Genomic DNA, 20,762 nt, shown 5'->3' with positions numbered 1-20,762 from the left:
AGGTGCTTGTGGGTTGTATTTATTGAATTAGTTTGATTGAACTGTATTTTAAAAGTTGAATAAGGAAGTGATTTGTGAAGTTATCTCAAATATAAGCCTTCATTATCAAATCCCATCAAAACACACTATAGTTTTTAATTGTATATAGTTGGTTTATTAATATGAATATTATTATTAGTAGTAATACGATCAGCCTACATTAAAAATAAAAATTAAGCAAGTTCAAACTTGTCATTTTCAGAAATCGTACGGATGGGTTATGATCAAAAGGCTAAACAAGAACACAAACTAATATATGTAGTTTACAAACAATGATGCAACATCAAGAAATATACTACATGATATTAAACCACAACGCTATTGGTCCAGTAGCAAAATTGTTCTGAAATTATTCATTTAAAATCAACTGCCTTAGCAGTTTTAATTTTTAATTAGATTAAAAATTAATAAAAATAACATTTTCAAAGATTATGAAAATGCAGCCAAAAAACTGATCTGGCTGATCCAGAACTGAACCATGCAAAATTTCTTTTTTAAATAACCACATATTGGGAAATAGAACAGAAAATGTGGGTGAGTTAACAATACTTTTTGATTACATTACAAGTAAATAATTCTCCTAAACTAATTGACTGCACTTTTCCCGTTAATTTTTATTTAATTTAATTGGCGGATTAATTTTAATTCATTAATAAAAGTCATAAAAAAAGAGATATACCTCTCCGAAAATCAAAGTTGCTGATCATCCTAAAAATTAGAAGAGTAATTCAAAGGGGGATCGATATTCTGTGACCGGAGTTTTTTTTGGATATTGGAAAATTAGTTCCTATTTTTTCGATCTATACTGTAGATCTCATCTTAATCTTTCTTCTTTAACTGAGGATAGGCTCAGACTATAGGAAGCAGCCATACCTTAGTACCTTTATGAATCTGCTAGAAGAAAATTTCCAGGGGATCAGATAGAATGAATACATTTGAACCAGAACTTATTTATTAAAAACAACCACCTTAATTTCCTAATTTTCACATTCAACGTAACAATGATATTCGTATTGGCAGTTGTACCTCTGCCAAAATAAAATGTGTGGTTATATAACTATAAGTTTATCTAAATGGAACAAATCCCTGATTTCAGCACTAAGAATGAAACTTATTTAATTATTGCAATCAAATAATCTAACTTTAGTATGCTAAAAGTCTATCTTGGAAGGGACAAGATATTGTTTTACCCTTCGTAATGCTACATTAGCCTTAGAGTTGAAATGCTTCTTAACGTGTCTTAATACTAATTAATAAACTTTTCTTTCTGAGATTTAATCAAATTCCTTTCCAGCTTCAACCATTACCTTACAAACCCCAAGTTCACATATTTTTCTTCTAACTTCTTTAATTTAATCTCCAGATCCTCCTTACCCTGACTAGCTAGCATTTCCTAATCGTCTGTAAGCTAGTTGACCATAAGGATTTTTAACATCAGCTAGCAGTGTTATTCTCTTAAGTGTCCCGTTCCATTTCGTTAACGCTCTTACCGGGAGAGATTAAATGGATAAATTAAATGCACCATTTCTTCTTTACTTCATTTGTGACTTTAAACTGCTTAAACCTACCTGGTAATGCCAGGAATTTTTTTGGAAATAATCTGCACAGCTTTAACAGGTTTATCTTCTGCATAAGTTTTGGGTTAAGCTTGCTACAACAAACTTTCTGGATGCTTCACTAAAACGCTACTCAAGTTTCTAGTTCCAGCAGTCTAGTATCCTAAATCAGAAAAGAAATTTATTATCAGAACAAGATTTAACTATCGTTAATTAAGAAATTCAGCTCAAAGGGTATCTGGTATTTTCAAATTTATCTTATTTTTGAGCCTAATTATTGATATAAATAAAAGATAATTTTTCCCAAATTTTCATTTCATTGAAAAAATGTCGTTTTCTGAGTCGGTTTAGGAGATACTGATGAGTTTGTCTGGCAATCCGACCCTATTATCAACTTAAATTTCTGTTCTCTTACGTCTAAAATTATATTGTAAATCTTTTATATTACATGTTTTAATAATTAGAACGGTCTTCTCGCACTTTTTTTCTGGTTCATTTTTATGTCACTCTAAACACAATGTACTCGTATATGAGGTAACGCACTCTCTCAATCCATCTTCTGTTTTCTACCGAGATTTGCACTAGAAAAGTTGAAAGTATCAGCAACAGCTCTAAAAAAAAAAAAGAAGGACACTGATGTCGATTGAGGGAAAACTTGAGGTCAACAATATTAAAGAAAAGAAACGAGCTTTGATAAAGTATTAGATGAAATATATTGAGGTCAATAGGGTTTGTTCTATGACATATCAATGTAACATCTGCTCCTCTCGCCGGGTATCCGCATTAATGAGTGGAGTAAGCTTTAGAGTTGGCAAATAGTTAGCTATTGAGTCTAATTAAAAACAGATTAATTAAATCTGTAAGCAATAATGAATAGATTCGCAACATACATTCTCTAAGTTATGAGAGGCAATGGCCTGAGTATAGTGCATCACCATCACTGCAATACGTACTATTAGATGTAGCCTGGTGTTGCGCAGAACTTGACATGAATTCCCTCTACATATCCAATTTGGCAAAGAGGCATGTCCGTTTTGTAATCTATAATTGATTATTCTAATTAAGTGTTTTTGCTGCCCATTGAACACCATTAATTTTATGCATTTAAGGTTGTTTTAAAAATGGCATAAATTTAGTTTGATTTCTCTTTTTTTGAAAATTTTTAATGCATTTTGACTACACATTAGGTTAGTAAGAAATAAAAGAAATTAATATACTGTTCATTATTTTTGGTGACTGAATCATAGTTTCAATAGGATGAAAAATGAATGCCATTTTCAGTCATGACAAACTTTATTATGCCGAGCTTTCGACCTAGGGACTAGGTCATCTTCAGGGCCAATTTACAAGACATTCAGTCTATGAACAGACCAGACAGAAGACACACCAACCAATGATGTAAAACACTGTAAACTTTGTAAATTGGCCCAGAAGATGACCTAGTCCCTAGGTCGAAAGTTCGGCATAATAAAGTTTGTCTTGACTAAAAATGGCATTCATTTTTCATCCTATTGAAATTAATATAAATACAAAAAAATACGACGAGTAAAGTATTTTGTTGTAAACATAAATCATCATTAGACTTCTTCGTTCTTTAAATTTTAAATCGGGCAAACTCCATCAAATTTTGGATTGATTTAATTTTGGATGGGTACATTTGTAGCGTCCACAAGAGACTTAATTTATTAAAGACATTTTTTCCTCTCGCAGTCATATTTTTTCCCCTTAAACGCCCACACAACCATTTACCGTCTCTTCTAAATTATTAAATGCTAAACCCAGGGAAAATTGATGAAGCAAGATTGAACTTTGTAGACAGGTAAACAGTGTTGATGCTTCTTTTATACAGCAGCAGTTGGTGACAAGTGTCGTGTAGAAAGAATAGAAGGGCGTGCTTCCAGTGGCTGAGGATTTATCCACAACTCCCAAACCAAACCCAATTTCACCCTAGTCAAACTCTTGCCTCTTATTCTTCTCAGTATAGGACCAACCTATATAACTGGACCAGTTATTTTTCAACGCTGTTGTTGTTACACATACTTACCCAGCAAGAGCATCAATTTTTTTTTTTTTCTCCAAATGTATACTCTTCTATTAAGCCTATCTTACCTACTATACTACTGATTTATTTTTATAGATAGACTAGACGAGAGAATAAATTGAAATCCACTGTGTGACGTACTTTGCATGAATAAACCCCCATCTTTCTTTTTAATATGGTTGTTTAATAAAAACATTTTTTATTTACTTGCTCTTTTGCTTTATTTTATTTTTACCTTAGTTTATTTGATGTTTCTGCTTTCATCCGTCACTTTCAGCTAGCAAATGAATTTATAAATACTAACATTAATCATTAAATATATACCAACATGTATAATTAATGTATTTTGGAGTATAATTATCTTTTAATATACATAGCTAAACCAAAAATTTAAGTGAATATAATTTACACTTTTATAGATATATGTATTAAAATTAGATAAAAAAAATATGAAAATGTATTAATAAAAATACGAGGTGTGACTGATGCTGTTACAGAAGAACTATCTATATACGAGGTGTGTTAAAAAAGTAACGGGAATTTTCGTTTTTTGAAAAAAATATTTATTTATTCATCTACATTAATATTGTCGCCTTCAAAGTAGTCCCCTTCGCATACAATACACTTGTGCCAGCGCTTTTTCCAATCCTCGAAACACTTCTGAAACTCGATCTTTGTGATAACTTTCAGCTCTTTCAGCGATTCGCTTTTAATGTCATCTATGCTTGTAAAACGACGGCCTTTTAATGTTCTCTTTATGTTTGGAAATAGAAAAAAGTCACATGGAGCCATGTCTGGCGAATATGGAGGCTGGGGCATCGTTAAAGTTTTGTTTTTGGCCAAAAATTCACGAACAAGCAATGAAGTGTGAGCAGGTGCATTATCGTGGTGCAAAATCCATGAATTGTTTTGCCACAAATCCGGGCGTTTTTTTCGGATTGCTTCACGCAAACGGCGTTGAACTTGTAGGTAGTACTCCTTATTGATTGTTTGACCTTGTGGCAAGAATTCATGATGCACTATGCCATTAAAATCGAAGAACACAGTGAGCATAACCTTCACATTCGACCGCACTTGTCGAGCCTTTTTCGGTCTTGGCGATCTAGAATGCCTCCACTGGGACGATTGAGCCTTAGTTTCGACATCATATCCGTAAACCCATGTTTCGTCACCTGTTATAACACGTTTCAGTAGATCCGCATCGTTGTCGACTTCATTGAGTGACTCTTGAGCAACTTCCATTCTCCGCTGTTTTTGTTCGAAATTCAACAATTTTGGAACAAATTTTGCTGCCACACGTTTCATACCCAAAACATCCGAAAAAATTTCATGTCATGAGCCAATTGCTATGGCAACATCATCAGCGACTTCTCTGATTGTGATTCGGCGATCGTTCATAACCATTTCTTTCACTTTTTTCACGTTTTCATCGGTTGTTGATGTGCTTGGACGTCCAGGTCGTTCGTCATCTTCAACGTTTTCGCGGCCATCTTGGAAACGCTTATACCACTCGTAAATCCTTGTTTTACTCATAGTAGACTCACCATATGCCTTTATTAACATTTCACACACTTTATTTCATTTTTTACGCAAAATTTAATACAAATTCTTTGATCCATTTTTTTTAACAAACAAAAATCGCCAAGCTCGAAAAACACGTCTAACCTTAACGGCTGCCACTTAAGAAGTAAACAATGAATATTACTGAAAATTTTATCGTACTTCAGGGGCATGTGTACCAACATAATAAAAAAAAAAAATTTACAATCAGACTCTCCAAACCCGCGAAATTTAAAAATTCCCGTTACTTTTTGAACACACCTCGTATGCGCCAAATCCTAACGACCTACAGCTGTGCAACGTAAAGCCTTCTCTTTCGACTGCAGCGTCTCACTTGTTTGTAAAGAAATCGGTCTGACCGGAACCGTCGTTTGGACGAAAACATGATACTACACATGTAGTAGAGCAACGAATAGTCGTGAAATTTCACATGAAACTGGGTAAAACCGCTACTAAAACTTATCTTTTATTAAAAGAAGTTTATGGCGATGAATGTTTATCACGTGCGCAATTTTTTGAGTGATTCCAAGCGTTTCCAAGATGGCCGAGAAGACTTTGGAGATGATGACCTCCCACGCCCTTCCACGTCCACAACGGATGAAAATATCGATTATAATTAATCAACATTACTACCGTGAGGTGCTTGCTCAACTCCGTGAAAGAGTAAAGAAAAAAAACGACCCGATTTGTGGAAGAACAAGTCACGGAGTTCTCCATCACGATAACGCGCCGGCTCACACTGCATTGTCCGTTAAAACGTTTCTAGCCAAGTACAACATCCCCAGTTTTAGGCCATCCGCCTTATTCGCCTGACCTGGCCCCATGTGACTTTTATCTGTCCCATAAAGTCAAATCTGCATTAAAAGGAACACGATTTCAGTCAGTTGAAGCTGTGAAAGAAAAATTGGCTCGCGTCATGCAGGAGCTCACAGAAAAAGACTTCCAGCACTGTTTCGGAAAAATGGTAAATTCGCATGGAGCGTTATAGGGATTGGGGATTGGAGTATATTGAAGGTGATAATAACTAAATATGTATAAATTTAAAATAAAATGTTTTACAGCAATAGTCTCGTTATTTATCAGCCACACCTCGAATAATATATATATTTGAACTGTAACTACATCAAAGAAATCAACGATATTATCCAGTATTGTGGTCTTTTCCCCGATTTCAATATATCCAAGAAGGCTGAATAATCAATTTTTAAATTTGATTGAAAATAAAGTCTGGTTCGTGAAATTAAAATAAAAAGTACGTTTTTAAAATAGATTTCTTAAATAACCTAGAATATTAACTTTCACTAAAAATTAAAAGAAAAAATAATTATATTCCGTAAAGTAGTAGAGATATTCAGAAAAAACGAGGTAGATAATAAGAATATTGTAAAAAGGTATGCAGGAGATACATGTAGTTATATGTATCTTAATTTTATATATAAATATATATATACCCATGAATATATAATTAATGATATATGTTAATAAGTATGAATCCAATTTTAAGCAGAAGATGGCTGGTGGAAGTCGAAATGTCAAATAAACTGAGGTAAAATAAAATAAAAAGTATGTAAGGAAAAAGTGGCCTGTAAAAAAAAAATGGTTGTTTACATTTTAATTCAAATTACCTGGTCTAAAAAGAACAAACCAAGGAGTAGCGAGAGAAAAAGAAACAATGATTGCTTACATTTTTCTGTTAAGACAAACACTTGAAGCCTTTTTTCATTGCTATAAAACCTTCCACAATCACACTGATCTCAGAAATTACTTCATAGAAGTTGTATGAGATATAATTCTGTTTTCAAAGATATTATTAAGTTATTTATGAAAAATTTATGATAACTCTAATTTCTTTATTTTATAAAAAGATCTAGAATATGTAGATAAAGAGTGTACGAGTATGCAAGCAAGTTTGCAAAAGTTTACATTTGAATTAATTAATTCCTCATTAACCAAAGATCAACTACCAGTAATTTTCCTCCAGTTTTGCTTGTTCTGCAGTCATTAGCGCTTAGCCAATAAGATCCGTAGGATCCGTTTTCCTTCACTGAGAAACATAAATATATGTAGTATTGGAGATTAAGGTTTTTTATGAATTTTCTACTTCCAAAAACAGTACTCCAACATTGTCTATTGGCTTGACCAGTGGTTCCACAATTTTTGCTTTTATTGCCTTTAGTGAGGATTGATTTTTGGTTTGTCCATTAAAATTGCTGCCAAAGGCCGAGTGGAGTTATCGATTTTGAATTATAAATAAGTCATGAGCAGATTATTGCTAGAAAAAAAAAAGGGTGTTTTAAATACAGGCTTTTTATTTTAATAATACATCAGTAATATACGTACTTATTCCAATGCATGGTATTATTATTATTATTATTTAAATGTCTACAAATTTAACCTCATTTTGTTCGCCAAATTCATTGGTTTTTCTAAAAAGAATTGTGATTTTAATTATAAACATTTTTAATATTGAACGATTTGGAACATATTCAAATCCATTTCTACTTCATTCTTCTACATCTTAGGTTAAATTAACTTCAGTGAAACTTACTTCTATTTGTTACCAAATTTAATAATAAAATTAGAACTCCAGTGCACCTGAAAAGGACATGTGTTATTGATTCGAAAAAGAATAGAAATTTACCTTATTTTGATTCCATCATTTCATGGGTCTTCCTCCTTAAAAAAAAAGTAAAGCAGATCTTTCTGAACTTCTGTAGCTTATTGCCCGAGTAAATCTCCTAATTCATCATCAATCATAGTGGGCCTTTTACTTTTCACGTTAGATATCATTGTTCTAGACGGTAAATCTAAGGCAAACTGTACTGTGCTATTATTTATTCTCAATATTTGGTAAAAGTTTGACAGATCGTTTACTGAGATTCAATCGAAAGTTTTATTTTCTATCACTGAGTTAAAAAAAAGTTTCACTATTCTGCTGATAAATATCATTATGGCATCACCATTCAGCAAGTTTAAAACATGTAAACATTTTTAAGAAATTGACATTGAATTTTGGTAAAAGACTATTAATGACAGTCTCAAGGAACCTCAGTGACTTTTAAAAATTATGGAAAATAAAGGCTCTCAAATTGGCTAAAAGAGACCTTTAGTCAGCAAAACAACATTTTAGACAACTTACACAATAGTAATGTATTTTCCATAAATCAATAAAATATTCGGCCATGTTTTTATGAGAATAAGAAAATAAGGATTTTATATTTTAGGAAATTTCACATGTCTCATACTGAGTAAAAAAAACTGAGTTTAGTGAAAAAGTGGTGACAAAAAAAAATGGCGTTTTTTTTATTTCCTTCCGACAAATCCAATTTTTTTTTTTATTTTGAAAAGGGTTTGAGTATTACCTGCAGCTATGCCCTTCAGTTCTCCTTCACTCTGATCACCACCCCATTCTCTATCCCAGTGGAGACCAATATCTCGTACTGCCATACATTATGCATGAGTTAATACTGAGCATTTCAGCATATTCTCTCTCATCTAACTTTATCTCTCACCATATCTATTGCGCCTCATCACATCCTTTCTTCTCTTCTATTATGGGAGTTTGACTGTTTCTGAAATATAATCCACAAATTAATACTGAGTTAATGTTTTCTGAACCGTTTTCTGTATTTTAGCAATTTATCCACATTTGCAAATTATTTGAATTTCCATATTTCCTTTATCTCGCACTTTTTTTCATCTCTGACCGGTTTTTTTAATAATAATTTTGTTGTTTATTAAGAATACATAAATGCTAATTACAGAAACAAAGTGAAAAATATAATTTTAACAACTTAGACATGGTCATAACTGTCTGTCGAGTTGTGTACTATTTTTTTTTTTCCAACTAAAGAGAATACTTTACAAAATAAACTTTCTATTATACTTCACTAATTATAAAATTTAAAAAAAAAAAAATACTTATTTAAAATTTAAATACATACATAATAGTCCAAGAAGATAACAAAAAGGGATTCATTTTACAGATTAATTAAAATTAAATTCATCGATTAATTCTTAATTCTATAAATAATTGCAGATTTCAAATATGTAAAGAGACCTGTGGTTATTTATTTTTTGGAGCATAAAAATCTTCTTCTAAACTCTGCAAGTGTAGGGTACCTATACTAGAAAGAATTCTAAATCAAGTTGGGCGTACACAGAGTAAAACCTAGAGCAAGCAGATTCATTTAATTTATTTTGACCAGTTTTGGATAGTACTGCTGACTTTACCAAGTTTATATGAATACATTTTTAATGTTGAAACGAATCCAGAAAAAAAATTGTAGATAAAAAAAGTCACCGAATGAAAAAAATACAGTATTAGCAATATTAGCATTATTTCTATGTCTTCCTGTATTAAAACTGATCGTCAAAAAGTGCACGAAAAAGCGTTACGTTGAAAAACATCCAACTTTGACAATTTTTTTCTCTTTTTCTATAAAATATAAAATTCCCAAATTTTCTTTATAATATGGGGCAAATCCTCCTTTATAACTGTAATTTTTTTCGTAATAACATAGATTAATTATTTTTCGAGTAAAACGATGCCAAAAATGTGCAAAAACGACATTTTCAAAAATTGTTCTTGTTCTTGTTACCTTTTTGTAAACTGCGTAGCGCCCTTAACGCGCAAACAGATTTTCATGAATGAGGTATCATTCGATTCGGAATTTTATGTAGATGTGCCTTTTGGGGGGTCTCTCGACGCTGTGCATCGAATGGGACAGGAGTTAGCCCCATGTATGTAAAGCCTCCTCCAAAATTGTTATTACGAATAACTGTGTAAATCTTAGCGCGATTTTGTTAAAATTTGGCAAGATGAAAGGGTTAGGGCTCCCCTATGTGACGGTAAAGCGACGGTTTGCTCTTACGCCTATTAAGGGAAAGTTTTGCAATCATTTCAAATTATCGTCGCGTTAACCGATTTTCGTGAATGTATTAATAGGGATTACATATTTAAGTTGAATTTCAAATATGAATAAAAGTAGTTGAGCATAATTGCCATTTTATTGTGGTTTCTGGCGATTTTTTCCCGAACAAGACCTGAACTCCCAAGTTTTTTAAATTGTGCTAAGAGAAAAACATGTGTTCCAATTTTTCGAATATGCACCATCATTCTTTTACACAGAATAATTTTGATTTTTCTGTGATTTTTTTAACTTTCCTTGTTATTTTTTTGGCCGAGACTTCCTACTTGTACAATGAGGCCACAGGTTGAAGCTTAGCAGTGCGAATTGTACTTTTTTCATTTACTGATATCTGGCTACCCTCAGCGATTTAATCTATTATTTAAAACTATTAAGGTATATTTATTTAAAATATGTTTTCATCAATTAAATTGAACAATAAAATATTACGGACATTATTATTTCAGTGAATAGTACAGTAATGCATAAAATGTAGCAAAGGATGTTATGGCGGAGAGCTAAGTTTTATTTCCAAACCACCCTTGCTCGCTCATTTTTATTCCATCAATCTTCACAATTGACAATGAGAAATGGCCCTAAGTTACGCATTCATTCAGTTTTATCAACCGCTAAAGGTATTCGTCTTTAGTACATAATAAATTAAGTTTAGAAAACTTATTTACTACATATATCTCCAAATATTAAGCTAAGGGTTATTGGTTTTTAATATATATTTGTCAAATAATTATTTCATGAACATTGTCTTTATTCATGTTTACCGGTTAAGCGGTCTGAGGAGTATGCCGACACAGCCTGGCCCTGTCCAAGGCGCCTTATTACAGAATAAATTACATAAATGACTTTTGGTCCATCAGTAAACCTGATTGCCAATTCAGAAAGCAAATAGTAAACTACCTAGTTCTCTAATATCATAGACTTTTAAAAGTATTTTAGAATTATAAAACTACTTTAAAATTACTCAATTAAAGGGATTATATTAAAATTATCATTTAGAAATGAATTATTATAATTAACAATTATTTGTAATTAACTTTTTTATAATTTATGCTCTCGTATTCTTCTGCAGCATAAAAGCTCTTAATTTAAATAAAATTGGCAAATACTTTTGTTTTTCCAAAAGTAATAGAAAGTAGAAAATTGAAAAAACAAAAAAAAAATACAGAGCTTCCATTTTATCACGGGTCAAAGGGGGGGTGGCATACATGTAGAGGGGTAGGCGTGGTTCAATAAACAGTTCTCGCTTCTGATTGGCTCTTCAATCAACCTACTTTTCATGCTTTTATTCTTCACTAGGATTGGCCAATTCTTTATTGTTAATTATTTCTATCAAAAATAAAAATTTATTTTTTTTTACTAATTTTTTCTCCGTAGGTATTTAATGAATTATAAAATTATGCAATACAAATTTTTCTCAATAAAAACATGAAAAATAAAAGATTTTCTTGCTTAATGTGTTATTTTCTAAACTAATAATGTAAGGCTAAATAGAAAATTAGGTATAATTCTTACGAAGTGGGTAAAAGAAAATTGTGAAGCCATGTTTGATGTTCAGCTATAGTTCATCACCATTTTGTATGTTATTTTGCCCAGGGCCTTTTAAATGTATAACGAGCTTCTTCGTAGATAAAAACTATTTCAAAATAGATTTTGGATGTCTCTAGGTTTAGGCTATTTCTTCAGACTGCTGCCACTGCTTGAAGATGCCGTTACTCGTTCTAAAGAGAAAATGTTCATGAGCATGTTGGGATTGTAAGAACTAAATTAAAGAATTGTTGTTCATTATTTTTGGTGACTGACTGATTCATAGTTTCAATAAAAAGTATGTTCGAGTTGGAACTCAAAATGGATGAAATAGAATTAGATCACACTCAGTCCATGTAATATCAGTAATTCTGAAGATGACGGTCCTTCAAGAGTTTCATATTTTCTTGAAAATAGTTGCGCTCATGGTATAGTTCGAGTTCAAATGCATTGCTAATTAGGCTAATGAAAAAACAGAAGCAAAATGAAATCATTAAAACTGTCCGGTAGGACAGTTGTATAAGGGTTGATGGTCAAAAACTGCACGAAAAAGCGTAACGTTGAAAAACACCCAACTTTGACAATTTTTTTCTCTTTTTCTATAAAAGATAAAATTCCCAAATTTTCTTTAAAATAAAGGGCAAATCCTCCTTTATGACTGTAATTTTTTGCAACAACCCAGATCTAATAGGTTTTGAGAAAAAAGTTGCTGAAAATGAGCAAAAACGGCTTTTTCAAAAATTGTTGTTGTTCTTGTTCTTGTTGTTCTTCTTCTTCTTCTTGTTGTTGTTACCTTTTTTGTAAACAACGTAGCGCCTAAACGCGCAAACCGATTTTCATGAATGAGGTGTCATTCGATTCGGAATTTTATGTAGATGTGCCTTTTGGGGGTCTCGATGCTGTACCTCAAATGGGAGAGGAGTTAGCCCCATGTATGTAAGGCCCCCTCTATAACTAGTTTTACTAATAACTCTGTAAATATTGGCACGTTTTTGATAAAATTTGGTAGGGTGAAAGGGATAGGGCTCCTCTATCTAAAATTAAAGCGACGTTCTGTTCTTACACCTAATAAGGGGAAGTTTTGCAATCTTTTCAAATCATCTTCGCAATAACCGATTTTCGTGAATGAAGTGTCATATTATTCAAAATTTTATGTAGATTTGCATTTTAGAGGCCTTGACGCTGCGCATATTTGGGACGGGAGTTCGTCCAATGTATGTAAGGCCCCTTCCAATATTATTGTTACTGATAACTCTGTAAATCAGCCCGATATTGATAAAATTTGGGAGGATGAAGGGGTTAGGGCTCCCCTGCTTAACAGTAAAGCGAAGGTGTGCTCTTACACCTATTAAGGGGAAGTATTGCAATCGTTTCAAATTATCAAATGGTCTGGCTGTGGGTGTATGAAGGGAGCACATTTTCTCAGAAAAGACTTCCGCGTGTTACTTTCTTCAAACATGGACATTTTATTGCACGGTAGATTAAGCCTCGCTTAGATAATGAAAGTGTAACGAGCGGCCTGAAAAAATTCTCCCTCTATCTCTCTCTGTTTCAGTGTGTGTGATTATCAAATACCAGAAATCGCAGAACGTTAAATGTCTTAGCTTAGATGAGATAAAGTTTTAGTCAAAATCGGTATACCGGAAGTATCACTTTAATGACGAGATTTTTCAGTTTGTCAGGAATTTTTGGGAAACTTATACAGGAAATCCGATTAATCCTAAATTTCTAAACTTATTAGAATTAAATATAACAAACGTCCCAAGTTTGTAGAATATTTGTAAGTATAATTTAAAGAATAATATTAAGAGGAAGTCGTGAGAGTGTTGTTACCAGATTTTGTTCATAGAAATTATAATTTCTGAGAAAATCTTGTTCCAAAAGTTGCGATAAGAGAACTTCATCAGTTAAAACTGTTTGTAATATTAATTTGTATTTGTTGCGATGAGAAAGAGTCAATAATAATAATGTTTTCTATAATTTAATAAACTATGAATAATGTCTACATAAAAACATTCAGAAATAATATCTATGACTAATCCCTAACTTGATAATATAAATGCCATTAGACTTTACTCTTTCCACCTGAATAGTAAACAATAAACATGATATGGTTTTAATTTAATAAACTTTAAACTTATTTAAACTTAACTTAGTGGCGTGATTTCCCCCTCCTTTATCTTTTGAATGCACTATAAAGTGGAAATAATTATTTAATCTAATTCAAACGTCTTTTGACATCCGTAGAAGAAGTGCTTGTTATTTTTTCTATTTTATTAGCTATTAAACTATTTATTGAAGACTTCATACATCCTTCTCAATTTGGTAAGTACATTTTTTGTAATAATTTAGTTAAATACATTTTAATTCAGAAATTACTCTTATTTGGCGGTTGATTTTAGTCCGATTAATTGTACTTAACTGCTGATGTCTGTCTAGATGAAAAGTGATCCTAGTTCTGACTGATTGTTAAAATTCACTTCCTTTATCAAAAAGTTAATAATATTGCTTAGAGTACTTTCGTTGCTCGATCGGAAAAATAAAGTTTAAAAATTTAAAAGTTTAAACCTTCTTGTTGTGATGTAGATACTCTAATTTATTTTTATTTTTTTATCCATTTTTTGAACGTATCTCCCCGCTTTTAAGACCAACTTGCTTCATTACTTTTGTCTGATAATAAACTTGTAACCCAAATTATCATGTTAATGAACAGTTTTCACTTCTTCAAGATTTTCTCTAAACAATTTTCTACTGTAATTTTCTCGGCACATAGTTTGCATATATTTACGTCTATTACTTTTATTTGAAACATTTTTCCGATAAAATTCAATTTCAAACGATTCTGGTGGAGGAAGGAAGGTAGGCAGGCTAAAGTACAATCATTTCATTCTAGTGATCGGAGGTACCACTTAAGTCCTAACAAATGAATTCAATATTCCGCTTAAATTCTTAGTTTGAAGAGAATTGTTTAACCGGAAGTGCCTGTTTAAAAAATAAATAAAACATTTTTTTACTTTTTCACTTCCTCTTAGACAAGTATTGCGCCCTTGTAAAAATTTTCCGTTTCATCTTTCCACCGGAAATGTATATATGCGCACATACTGTATATGTAGCATTGTATGTGTTGTCAAAATATCTCAAAACGAAAATCGTATTAAGCTGATACTCGTATCAGTGATTAAACTGATACTAATTTCAATCAGGTTCGACAAAGCCCACAGACAATACAATCCCTAAACCGGAAGTCTCTACTCTGCTGCATTAGTGAAGAATTTCTTCGTTTTTCATTGATTTTATTTTTATTCTCCTCTAAGTTTTTTTTTATTTATTTTGGTAAATTGCAAATCTATCTTATAATACCATAGCACATTAATGAATTTGGATAACTATAAACTAAATTTCCTTAATTTCATTAATTTAGAAGAGGATAATATTATCCGAGAAGTGCAGGATGCAGACGTGGCGATGTTGGAAGTTTGCGCGGCGATGTATACTAGTATTGACGATCGCGATAGTAAATTTAATTTAAACGAAGATCAAAGCCGGATTTTTAATAAAATAACTAAAACTCTTATCGACCAAAGTAATAATAAATGCAATAGTCAAATAAAATTATTCGTCTCTGGTGTAGGCGGTACGGGTAAATCGTATCTCTTAAAAGCGTTAAAAGTTTGGATTAACAATACATTTCCGCCCAAGAAAGACACTGTTTCAGTGGCTATAACGGCTCCGACCGGCCTGGCTGCATATAATGTTAATGGCGTCACCATTTACCGGCTTTTATCGCTCCCGGTTGAGCACCAACAAACCGCCGAATATAATAAATTAAACGTTGAAAGTTGTCGGGCGATTAGACACGTACTTAAAGATATGAAATTATTGGTAATAGATGAAATTAGTTTAGTTTCGAGTCTCGTTTTCGCTTATATTCATCTTCGGTTGACGGAAATTGCTAAAAATAATGAACCTTTCGGTAATTTTAATATTTTACTTTTCGGTGATTTGTTACAATTGCAGCCCGTTAAAGGTAATCAAGTTTTTAAAAAGTTAACTCGCATCGAATGCAAATCCAAACTCGGGTCTATCGGTTCTGCTGATCTTTGGTCGATGTTCGAATACGACGAATTAAAAATTAACGTAAGACAGAAAAATGATAAAAGCGGTTTTATAAACACTTTGCTCAATATTCGGTCGGGTAATGTCTGCGCAGAAGACATCGCACTATTAAACTCACGTGTTTTGCCTAATAATGATTTAAATAATGTAATTGAAAATTATAAAGTATTACTCGATTGCGGTAGAAATCCGTTATGTCTCTTCGCGACTAAAGCTCAGTGCACAACTTTTAATAAAATTTATTCAGATAAATTCGCGAAAGAAATAGTCACAATAGATAGTATCGATGAAATTGATTATAATTTTAAACTCACGAATAAAAAAATAAAAGATTTGAACTTTTTAATTAATAAAATTTCGGAAGACGTCTCCCGCACTGCTAATTTATCTAAAACAATAAATTTATTTGTTGGCGCGAAAATAATGATTAAACGAAATATCGATATTGCTAACGGAATTGTAAACGGAACAATTGGTGTAGTGGAACGGTTTGTTTATAAAGGAAACGTCGTAGATTCTTTAATCATTATCGTGAATAACAAACCCTTTTCTTTAGAAAGGGTAAAAGCGCGATTTCTGTTGTTAAAAAATATTTACGTGCATAGGAAACAATTTCCGGTGACTCTTTCGTACGCGGTAACCATCCACAAATCTCAAGGCTTAACCTTGGATTGTTTATTCACAAGTTTAGGAAAAGAAGTGTTTGCACCGGGCATGCACTATGTAGCTCTCTCGCGGGTCACTAATTTAAACGGTTTGTATTTAATTGATTTCGATTCGGCAAAAATAAAAGTAGATATGGACGCGATAAGTGAATACCGTCGTTTAAATAAAATGATCCGATCACCATGTTTGCAAACAGCGAATAATAATATTTGCGTTTCCCCCACCATCAATTTAACAAAAGAAGAATCCCTTCTCCAATCAAATGTTAATCGCGAACTTTTTTCTAAAACGGAAATATTTGGCTTACCGAATTCTGACGGCGTTTCATGTTACGCGAATGTCGTTGCACAGTGTTTGATTAATATACATACCGTTAAATTTAACCTAACGAATAACCTCGTCAATAATATAAACATAACTTTTCCGGATCCAAAAACTCGCGATAACTACCAAAAAGTGAGTGTAACTTTCGAATTATTTAATATTTTAACATCCGGAATAACTCGAGGTGCCAAAAAACCTAATACCAAAAGACTCCGCGAATTAATTGCTCACGGTAGTGACGTAAATTTTAACGCGAATGTTCAACAAGACGCGCAAGAATTTCTAATATTTCTAATATCCGCTTTAAAAACAGAAAATAACATTCCTTGCAGGTTATTTGATTGTACAGTAAAATTCGTTCGAAAGTGTTTCAATTGCAATAGTTATTGGGATGACGTTCCCATTAATCTTGAGTTAATGTACTTTTTAGAATTCGGGGTTCTCCAAAATAACGAGCCGGTTACCTTTCACTCGTTATTCGACTATAAATTATCGGATATAACTTGTTCAGAATGCGGAGAAAATAAAATTTATATTCGTAGTAAATTATACTCGGTATCGGATTATCTAATAGTTATACTAAAGCGTTATCAAGGAAATCGTGTTTTAAATGAAATCCACTCTTTCGATGAAAATAAAATTAATATTGACGGTTTTAATTTCACACTTTCGTCCGTGATTTACCATTACGGTTCGGACCTTAATTCTGGCCACTACGTTTGCGCGGTAAAAAGTCCAAATAATTCGTGGAATTTGTTAAATGACGACTTTATTAATTATAATTTTAAATTTGATCCGGGTTTAAAAGACGCGTATATTTTATTTTTAAAATCAATAACGTAACGTGCTTAAAAAAAAATCTATATTTTTAGTAAAACTTAAAATATTTTTATATCGAATTTTAGCCGTTGGAGAGCCAGCAGATGACATTTGGACTGACTGAAAATATTCTATTTGATATTATTAATTTATTTGTGCATGTTTCTGTTTTTTGAAGTAAAAAAATTGTTTACATAGAATATGTTTTTCGCAATGAATACCTCTGTTTGGTCCTCACATACTATCACAATAGTAAGTGACAACAAATTTATTATGCCCACCTAAGTTTTTATACTATTTCACTTAAGATCTAATAACTGTGTTCATTTTTTGTTTTTAGTTTTTATTTAATAACTTGAATAGTTGATGGTACGATTCTATACCTTAGGTTCCATGTCTCAAGTCAATCACTCGCCTTGAAAGAAATTATTGCTTCATTTTCGATGTCATTTCCCATTTTGTAATTTATTGTATTTAATCAGGCCAAATATATTTCAAACAATAATAATATAAAAAAAAGATGACGCAATTTATTCAATTGTAATTTACATTTATATTTGCGAATAAAACAAATTCTATGTCTTATCGTACGATATTTATAAGTTAATTTCTGTATTTTATTTAATTGCATGTTTTAAGTTTGTATATATCATTTGAATTAGTTTTCTTATACCGAATGGCCAAAAGGTCATCACTTAATAATTCAATATTCTTAATTATATGGTTTTGATGTTTTACTTATCTTTAAATGAACCTTTCACAGTTCCAGCCCTATAAGCAGTTAATTTAATTACATAATGGAATTGAATTGCACTCAACTTCTTGTAACTTTTTAAATATTACGATCGTTGTTTCTTCTAAATTATGAAGGAAACTTTTATTTATGAACTGAATTTAATTTTATGTTTGATGCAGTTGTAAGATTTGCACAACTAATTCAAAAGAAACAATTTATTATATTAAATAAAAAAAATTGTCCACACTGTGAAAGATTTGTTTAAAAATAATTATATTATTATTTATTTACATATTTTTGTACTTTTATTTTAAATGTGAGACTAAACTAACTGACGGACTAAGTCCGCCAAGCCGGTCCCAAGCCCAGGTGAGAAAGGATGAGGGGTCCGTCGGAGTTACTTATGTTTCAGGATGTAAAGGCTAACTATACGCAGAGCCAGGAGAGGGAGGATATATTCATAAATGTTTATGCTGTGTAAATATGGTATTGTTTGCAACCCTCTATAAAACTATAAATAAATCTATCCAAAAGGTACAAAAATCTCTTTAACAAAAACTTTCAGTTTAAAATGTTAAGTATAAGGGTTGATTAAACGCCAAAAGGTACACAAATCAGCAGGTAACCAACATTTCATTAATATTTCATTGATATCATTAACCTAATTTTACTGTATTAACTTTTCATTAATATTTTTTAGAATTTATTACGTGTCCCAGACCCTTATGCTGGCCATTTTATTCATAATAATTTTTTTGATATAATAATAAAAGGTGAGTAATATCATCATTAGTTATAAAAAGGCACTTTACTTTAACTGTAATCTAAATTATTATTGCGATTTTTCTTTTTAGGCGCTTTATTCTGAATAATCATCACACTCTCACATTCAAATGGAAAAGGGAAAGTAGGAGTTGGTCTATTGCTGCTGAAATCTGAATCACGGATTTAAAATAAATTGAATCTTGAATTAGTCTTACTGCAGAATATATGAGCACAAATTATGCAGTTAATAACAAATAAACAATACTTGTAATTATAATTCATTTGCAAACTTTAATTGAATGTAGTCTTTAATTGAGTACTTATCAAAGACGTTTTGTTATCAAATAATTAGTAAAGCACTTTAATAATAATTTTTATTTATTTATTTATTTAAATAATAATTGCCATCTGAAAAATATAAATATCTTTATTTTGTTTTACATATATGTATATAACCTTCAGAGTAATCCATCTAGGGATAAATTAATTTAAAAATATCCTTAATTACGTTGTATTTATTTAGTTAGTATATACTGTATAATAAGAAAAGTAATGTAATCGCCTATTTTTTCAGGCGGTATTTAACGTCCATCTACCAATTAGGTGACGTGGACAGGGGCGAAAGCTCATAATTTACTAAAAACAATTTTTTCTGACAAATAAAAAGTAGTCTTACTGGGGTTCTACCACTTACATTGTCACGCTCTTGACTACAAGACCAACGCCCGCCCCTAGTATATCAATATTTAAATCTATATCTATAATATAAGTATAATATATATACAAATATAAGTAAACAAATTAAAAGTGTAATTAAAGATAACTATAATAATATTTAATATTAATAAACCATGTTAAGTATTAATTATCTGTTATTTTTAAAGAAGTGTACTTGGCAAATTGTATCCAACTAATTTAATCAAAGGATGAACTTAAATCAATGATTTTTAGGTTCATACTGATGTAATAATTTCGGTGAATGCATTTTTTAAAAAGTATTTTAATAATTTAATTTAATTTAATAATTTTTTTTTAAATTGCGTTTCATTAAAAAACCTGTGCATTAATAGATAGATACGTCCTTTTAAAATCAATCTAAATTAGATGAAGCGAGCCTTCTCGCAGCACAAAAATTATTATGAATAAAATGGCCAGCATAAGGGTCTGGGACACGTAATAAATTCTAAAAAATATTAATGAAAAGTTAATACAGTAAAATTAGGTTAATGATATCAATGAAATATTAATGAAATGTTGGTTACCTGCTGATTTGTGTACCTTTTGGCGTTTAATCAACCCTTATACTTAACATTTTAAACTGAAAGTTTTTGTTATTTATAAATGAACTGAAATACGAGGTGTAAAATTAAGTCAAAGTAGATTGCTTTTATCTGTTTCGCCACTGTACAGGTTTTTCGAATTGTTATTTATACTGCAAACTCGAACTCATTTCAAAGTAGATTAAATGTAATTAGATTTCTAATGTAATCTAATCAAATGGTGGACACAGTATTTACAGAGAGAATCTCTTGACCAAGCGTTCCCGATGTTATCTCGTGTGTCTCCACTATTAATTAACAAGGTTTTAAATCCGTGCTTTCAAGATCAGATGAAGCTAATGGTTTTGTATTTAAATTCATCTGATTCTTAAAGAGGAATTAATGCAAACGTGTGGGTTTTACACATTG

The 20,762-nt window shown here is 31.4% G+C and overlaps 2 long non-coding RNA genes across 8 annotated transcripts in view; one reads left to right on the top strand and one right to left on the bottom strand.

Moving 5' to 3' along the window:
• Positions 1-566: 566 nt before the first annotated feature.
• Positions 567-20,762, bottom strand: part of LOC141457373 (uncharacterized) — a 58,812-nt gene continuing 38,616 nt past the window's right edge. Inside the window, exons 3-10 of one of the 7 annotated variants that reach the window (XR_012460359.1) lie at positions 11,637-11,842; positions 8,559-8,768; positions 7,838-8,013; positions 7,537-7,622; positions 7,161-7,468; positions 2,044-2,206; positions 1,608-1,758; positions 567-1,524 (exon numbers count right to left, since the gene is read on the bottom strand). This is a non-coding gene — a long non-coding RNA (uncharacterized lncRNA). Of the gene's footprint in view, positions 1,525-1,607; positions 1,759-2,043; positions 2,207-7,160; positions 7,469-7,536; positions 7,792-7,837; positions 8,769-11,636; positions 11,843-20,762 lie in introns of all 7 variants that reach the window. The other 6 variants (XR_012460357.1, XR_012460361.1, XR_012460356.1 and 3 more) reach the window with 6 other exon arrangements.
• Positions 12,154-19,279, top strand: LOC141457374 (uncharacterized). Its single transcript, XR_012460363.1, has 3 exons — positions 12,154-13,973; positions 18,654-19,082; positions 19,164-19,279. It is a non-coding gene; the product is annotated as an uncharacterized lncRNA (long non-coding RNA).

This window comes from Rhodnius prolixus, unplaced genomic scaffold (genome assembly GCF_049639745.1).
Source record: "Rhodnius prolixus isolate KJV_2025 unplaced genomic scaffold, Rpr scaffold_10, whole genome shotgun sequence".
Taxonomy (NCBI): Eukaryota; Metazoa; Arthropoda; class Insecta; order Hemiptera; family Reduviidae; genus Rhodnius; species Rhodnius prolixus.
Note: the sequence above shows the minus strand (reverse complement) of the source record. Positions and strands in the feature narration are given on the sequence as shown.